Genomic DNA, 6,193 nt, shown 5'->3' with positions numbered 1-6,193 from the left:
AAAATAAATAAATAAATAAATAAAATAAAATAAATAAATATTTAAAAAAATTTATGTTAAGAGTGCTTCAGGGCTGGCCAAATAGCTCAGCGGATTAAAGCACCTGCAAGTAGGTTCAATCCCCCCCGGGCCCCGCGCCTGGGGTGCACTGAGGTGGCAATTGAGACTGGGTGTGAGCCTGTAATCACGGCTATCTGAAGGCTGTAAACAGGCAAATCACTACAAGACCGATCTAGTAGTGAGACCCTGAACACCCAGTAGACCCTTCCCTAAAATAAAAATAAAATAAATTTTTAAAAATTAAAAAAGAGTGCTTCACAACATGCCTTTCATCTGTTACATCAAACTCCAGAAGGAGCTATAAAATAAGAGAATTTGGTGCCCTATTACACATGTTAGTCAGAAAAAGACATCCTGAAACAAGTTCCTGCAGCCACCACAGCAAGACTAAGTAGCAGCTGGGAAAACATCCACTAAATTTAAAAAGCCAAGGTAATTTAAAATGAAAATTTGTTGGTTTTTTTTTTTTTTTGGCTGGCTCAGCCAGCCCTGCAGGTGGGGCTGGTGCAGCGTGTGGGGCCTGTGATTGAACCCCAGTCCCCTGTGGCTGCCTAAGCTTGCCTAAGGAGGCGCTTTAAGCTGCTGAGCTATCTTCCTGGCCCTAAAATGAAAAATTGGAACAAGAAACCTAAACGGTGTGGTGGCACACATCTATAGCAGCAGCATTTCAGAGGCTGAGGCAGGAGGACCAGCCTGGGCTGCATAGTGAGACATTGTCTTACCCGGGGAAAAAACAAAAACGTAAATTTGACCTACATTGGCTATAGATGAGACACATGAACAACTCCAACAGGCAAAGTTTGAGGGAATAGAAGGACAACCTACAAGAAATACTAGTTACTCTGGGATGGGGTGGGTTGAAAGCAGAATTTGACTGGTCCCACAGAAGAACAGCTGAAAGGATTTTAAGTGCACCGTAATTTTTTTTTTTTTTTTTTTTTTTTTTTTTGGCAGAACCGGGGATTGAATTCAGACCCTTGTGCTTGCCAGGGGAGCACTTATTCTACTGAGCCATGTCCCTGGCCTGTGCTCCGTAATTGAGAGCAAGGATCTTTGACTCTGGAAGCTGATCCTGGAAGGCTGGAGGCAGAGATGCGGTCAAACTGAGCTAATCACCATGGGGACAGAGGAAAAATACTGTGGGCCTTTAACCTGTTACTTTTTTTTTTTTAATATTTATTTATTTGTGTGTGTGTGTGTGTGTGGCCAGCTCAGCCCACCAGGGGGCGTTCTGGCTGGCATGTGGTGCTGGGGGATCAAACCGCGGTCCCTGTGCTTTTTGCTAAGCTTGTTCTAAGTAGGTGCTTTAGACCACTGAGCCATCTCACCAGCCCCAAACCTGTTACTTACTAAAAGTGTGATTTGAGCAAGGCTGGTGGCACATCCCTATAATCCTAGCACTCTGGAAGGCAGGAGGATCAAAAGGTCAAATTCAGGGCCAGTGAGATAGTTCAGCAGCTTAAGTGCTTGCCTAACAAGCTCAAGGTCCTGAGTTCAATCCCTGATTTTTTTTTAAAGTCAAATCCAATCCGGAGCAATTTAGCCAGACTCTGTCTCAAAATTTAAGAAAGGACAAGAGCTGGAGCTTGATGCAAAAAAGGTTCAATCTCTAGTACCACAAAAACAATTTTTTTTTTTTTTTTTTTTTTTTTTTGTGGCAGAACTGGGGATTGAACTCAGGCCCTTGCACTTGCCAGGCAATATTCTACTGAGCCATCTCCCTGGCCCCTAGAAATTTTAAATTTATTTTTCAAGAGCTCAGGTCAGTCATTTGACAGAAAGTCCCTCAGTATGGATTTGTTTGATTGTTTTTGCAATAAATATCATGCTATGGAGCCTGGGGAGATAGCTCAGTAGAATAAGCGCTTGCCTGGCAAGCTGCAGGATCCTGAGTTCAATCCCCAGTACTGCAAAAAAGAAAAAAAAAATCATGCTATGGGAGGTGAGGTAAAAGAATTGAGATGTGTTCTGTGCCCATTCCAATTCTCTATAATGAATATAATTTTCCTGTACAGTCACATGTACTAATGAAAATTTAAAATTAAAAAAATTAATCTACAGGTCCCTAATAAAATGTATATAAAACTTTTTTAAAAAACCATGCTAAGGGGGCCAGGGAGATGGCTCAGTGGAATAAGCACTTCCCTGGCAAGTGCAAGGGCCTGAGTTCAATCCCCAGTTCCGCCAAAAAAAATCATGCTAAGAGCCTGGAGCAGGGGCACATGCCCAAATTCCTAGCACTTCAGAGGCTGAGGCAGGAAGATCACCATGTGTTCAAGGTCAGCCTGGGATACTAGTGAGATCTTTTTTTCTTTTTCTTTTGCAGAACCGGGGATTGAACTCAGTCCCATGCGCTTGCCAGAAAAGTGCTTATTCCACTGAGCCATCTCCCCAGCCCCCCATAATGAGATCTTCTCTCAAGAAAACAAAAGCTGAAACAACAAAACAAAAATTCTGTTGCAGTGATCTTTCACCCAATGGTTTTATCATCTACTGATGATTCTTACCTGAGCTTTTTTTTTGTTGTTGTTTGTTTGTTTGTTTGTTTTTTTCTGAATCCTTTTTTTCAGACAGAGTCTCACTGGCCCTGAATTCACCATGTGGTCCAGGCTGGCCTTGAATTCTTGGTAACCCTCCTGCCTCAGCCTCTCAAGTGCTGGAATTACAAGTGTGCACCACCACACTAGGGTAAATTGAAGTTACTTAAAATATATCAATATCGGGGCCAGGGAGATGACTCAGTGTAATAAGGGCTTCCCTGGCAAGCACAAGGGCCTGAGTTCATTCCCCAGTTCTGAAAAAAAAAAACTATATATATCCACAAAAGCACTGTCTTAGGTATAACTACATCCAGCTGTTGTTTGGTACAGAGCAAATTCTAATATACACAGCAATCAGAGATAACTTCTCTCTAAATTCTCTTTACATCATTGAAATATTTTGCTATCTTGATTGTTTTCTATCCTTCTATAATTTCTTTCCAGTACTGTATCGGAGATCAGATTTACTGCCACACACGTGCTAGTCCTAGCATAAACCTTTTTCACGGACTTGACTTTGAGCTCAAGGGCCTGAAACACTCTTTTTTCAGTACCAAGAATCGAACTCAAGAGCGTACGCCTCTGAGCTCTCTCCTCAGCCCACATTCTTTTTTTCTCAAACCTGCTTTTTGCTACGTCTAGGGCTTCGCTATTGATTTATTTATTTATTTTGCGAATGGAGGATTGAATCCAGGCCCTTCCCAGGGAAGCGCTTATTCCAGAGCCATCTCCCCGACCGGGTAGGGCTTCGCTATTAAGGAGCAGATGCTAGACAGAGCCATGGGTCCAATGCGGAGTGCGAGGAGCTCCCTCTAGCGGGAGAACAACAGGCCCCTGCGCTTGCCAAGCAAGCGCTTATTGTACTGAGCTATCTTCCCGGTCCCCCTGCCCTGGTTTTGAACTCATCCAGCAATGTAGTTAAAACAGGAATGCAGCACATGAGGCACAAACCAGGAAAAAATCTTCAACCTCCTTTCAGCCCAGAGTCATGCTGAGTAACAGCCATGGATTATTCCATTTTAATGTCCTCACATAAAATATGAATATAATATAACATGCCTGAATACTGCTGTGGAAACTGAGAAAAAAATTAGATAAAAATCCCAGTTTTAGTCATCTATGATGGTGCATGCCTGTAACACCAACTTATGGGAGGCTGAGGCAGGAGCATCACTGTGAGTTCGAGATCAGCCTTGGCTACATAGTGAGACCCTGTCTTAAAAACAAAACAATTAGGGGCTGGGGAGATGGCTCAGTAGAATAAGCATTTCCCTGGCAAGTGCAAGGGCCTGAGTTCAATTCCCGGTTCCGCCAAGAACAAACAAACAAACAAAACAATTGGGCAGTGAGATAGCTCAGCAGCATAAACATCTCCCTGGCAAGTGCAAGGTTTGGGGTTCGATCCTCAGCACCACATACATCACTGATTAGAGGAGCTCATCTCGGTCACCTTCCTATGTTGGTCTCCAGTTCCTGCAGATCTGCAATGACTCCAGCTTTCCAGCTGTTCATCTTTCCAGACAGGGTCTCAGTAATTGCCCTGGTTGGGCTACAACTTGTCCTGCCTCAGCCTAGGATTACAGACATGTGCCACCATGCTCAGTTTAGTTACTTCTGTCTGTCTGTCTGTCTGTCTGTCTGTCTGTCTGTCTGTCTGTCTTCAAGCATAGGGAGCCCTTTCCAGTCCTTGTCATGGCTCAGAGAATAAAGACTCTAAGGTATATTTATACTCACGAGGAGCCAAGGGGCCCAAGTCCAGCCATGATGATGGCTCTCCAGAGCAAAGATTTTGTCCCAAGGCAGACCCTGAGTTTTATTCATTTATGAAAAAAGGAGTAGCTTGAGGATGAGGACTGTGAGAACGGCGGGAGGCAGGTGAGTGCTGTGAGCTGGGCTAGGAAGGCAGCCGGAACTCACCTCTGCAACATGCAGAGAAGGGTGTGCAGAAAGAGTAACCCGCAATACACCACTGAGATAATGTCTGATGTTTTGGGGTCAAAACTTCCGCCCTGATGTGTAATCTCTTAAGGTCCAGGAAGTTATAGCCTCCACTCAGCTGAGGCCCACTGCAACAGCGTGGCTCTTCATCCCACCTGGTCCTGGCTCACACCAGGGGATGTGGAGGGTTGAGGGAAACACTGTCTTCTGTCTTCAAAAACTACCATCAGCACCTCCCTAGAATGACAGACATTGCTTAAAGCCAAATGAAGTGATAAGGAAAAATCCTAGCCAGCTCTGTACATAGCTATACATGGAAACAGGGTCAGGCTCAGCCAAAATGGGGACAATTGGTCTTCCTCCAAGTTGAGTCACCCAGGCGGTCCTCTACATCAGGGCCTCACTATGCTGGCCTCAAACTCACAGTGATCCTCTTGCATCAGCCTCCCCAGTCCTAGGATACAGGTATGCTCTACCATGCCCTGTCCAGCTATTTGTTTTTGTTTGTTTACTAATGTATTTGATATAGGGTCTCACTCTATGCAGCTTGGACTCCTAGTGACCCAATTTTCAGCCTCCCCAGTGCTGGGATTACAGGCATGTGCCACCACACCCAATCTTGGTGGCCAGCTCAGCATACCTGGGGGCGGGGCCGGCGCCACACGTGGTGCTGGGGATTGAGCCCTGGTCCCTGCACTTGCCTAAGTAGTCCGCTGAGCTATCTTGCCAGCCCTGTGGGTTTTTTAAAAAAAATTTATTTGTGTGTGTGTGTGTGTGTGTGTGTGTGTGTGGCCAGCTCAGCCCACCAGGGGGCAGGGCTGGCTGGCATGTGGTGCTGGGGGACTGAACCGCAGTCCCTGTGCTTTACCAAGCTTGTTCTAAGTAGGTGCTTTAGACCACTGAACCATCTCACCAGCCCCCCTGTGGGTTTTTTTTTTTTTTCTTTTCTGTTTTTTGTTTTGTACTTTATGGAAGCGTCTACAGGCTGTTCAGGGTTTCACTACTAGATCGGACTTGTAGTGATCTGCCTGTGTACAGCTTCCTAAGAACTGGGTCTCAATCACTGTCTCAGCTTGTCCCAGGGACGGGGCCAGCACAGCAGGCTCTGGCTTCCAATCCCCAGCCCTTGGGCCCTTGCACCTGCTTGCTGGCACTTTAATCCACTGAGCTTGATGTGGACATGGCCATAAAAAAAATTTTCCCACTAGGTTTGTGTCTGCTATCTTGTTAGCAATCAACCTGTTGGGAACATTGCATTGCCTAGGTGAACACTACAATATTATTTACAATAGCCATATTTAAAATTATTGCTCACCACAAGGCACACTTATGATCTTTCCAGGCTTGGGTTCTCTAGTTTGGGAGGAGGCAGTAATGGGGGTTACTTCAGACCTTTTGCCTTGCCAGGGAGGTGCTTATGCTGCTGAACTATAATCAATGAAGCAGAAAACCTAGACTGCCTCCAGAACTCACAGATGACTATTTTATAGGGCAGATGGGATGGCTGGATTAAACTTGTTCTTTTGAAAAGGGCTACTCTGAAGACAGCCTCTTTAAAGTGACCCTAATGAGTATTAAATCACATGAAATTTCTTTAAAATAAAATTCACTTATTTTTTTTATTTTATTTTAGGAACTGGGAATTGAACTCGGGC

This window comes from Octodon degus, unplaced genomic scaffold (genome assembly GCF_000260255.1).
Source record: "Octodon degus isolate 3935 unplaced genomic scaffold, OctDeg1.0 scaffold00080, whole genome shotgun sequence".
Lineage (NCBI taxonomy): Eukaryota > Metazoa > Chordata > Mammalia > Rodentia > Octodontidae > Octodon > Octodon degus.
The sequence above is the reverse complement of the archived record's forward strand: the minus strand, read 5'-3'. Positions refer to the sequence as shown.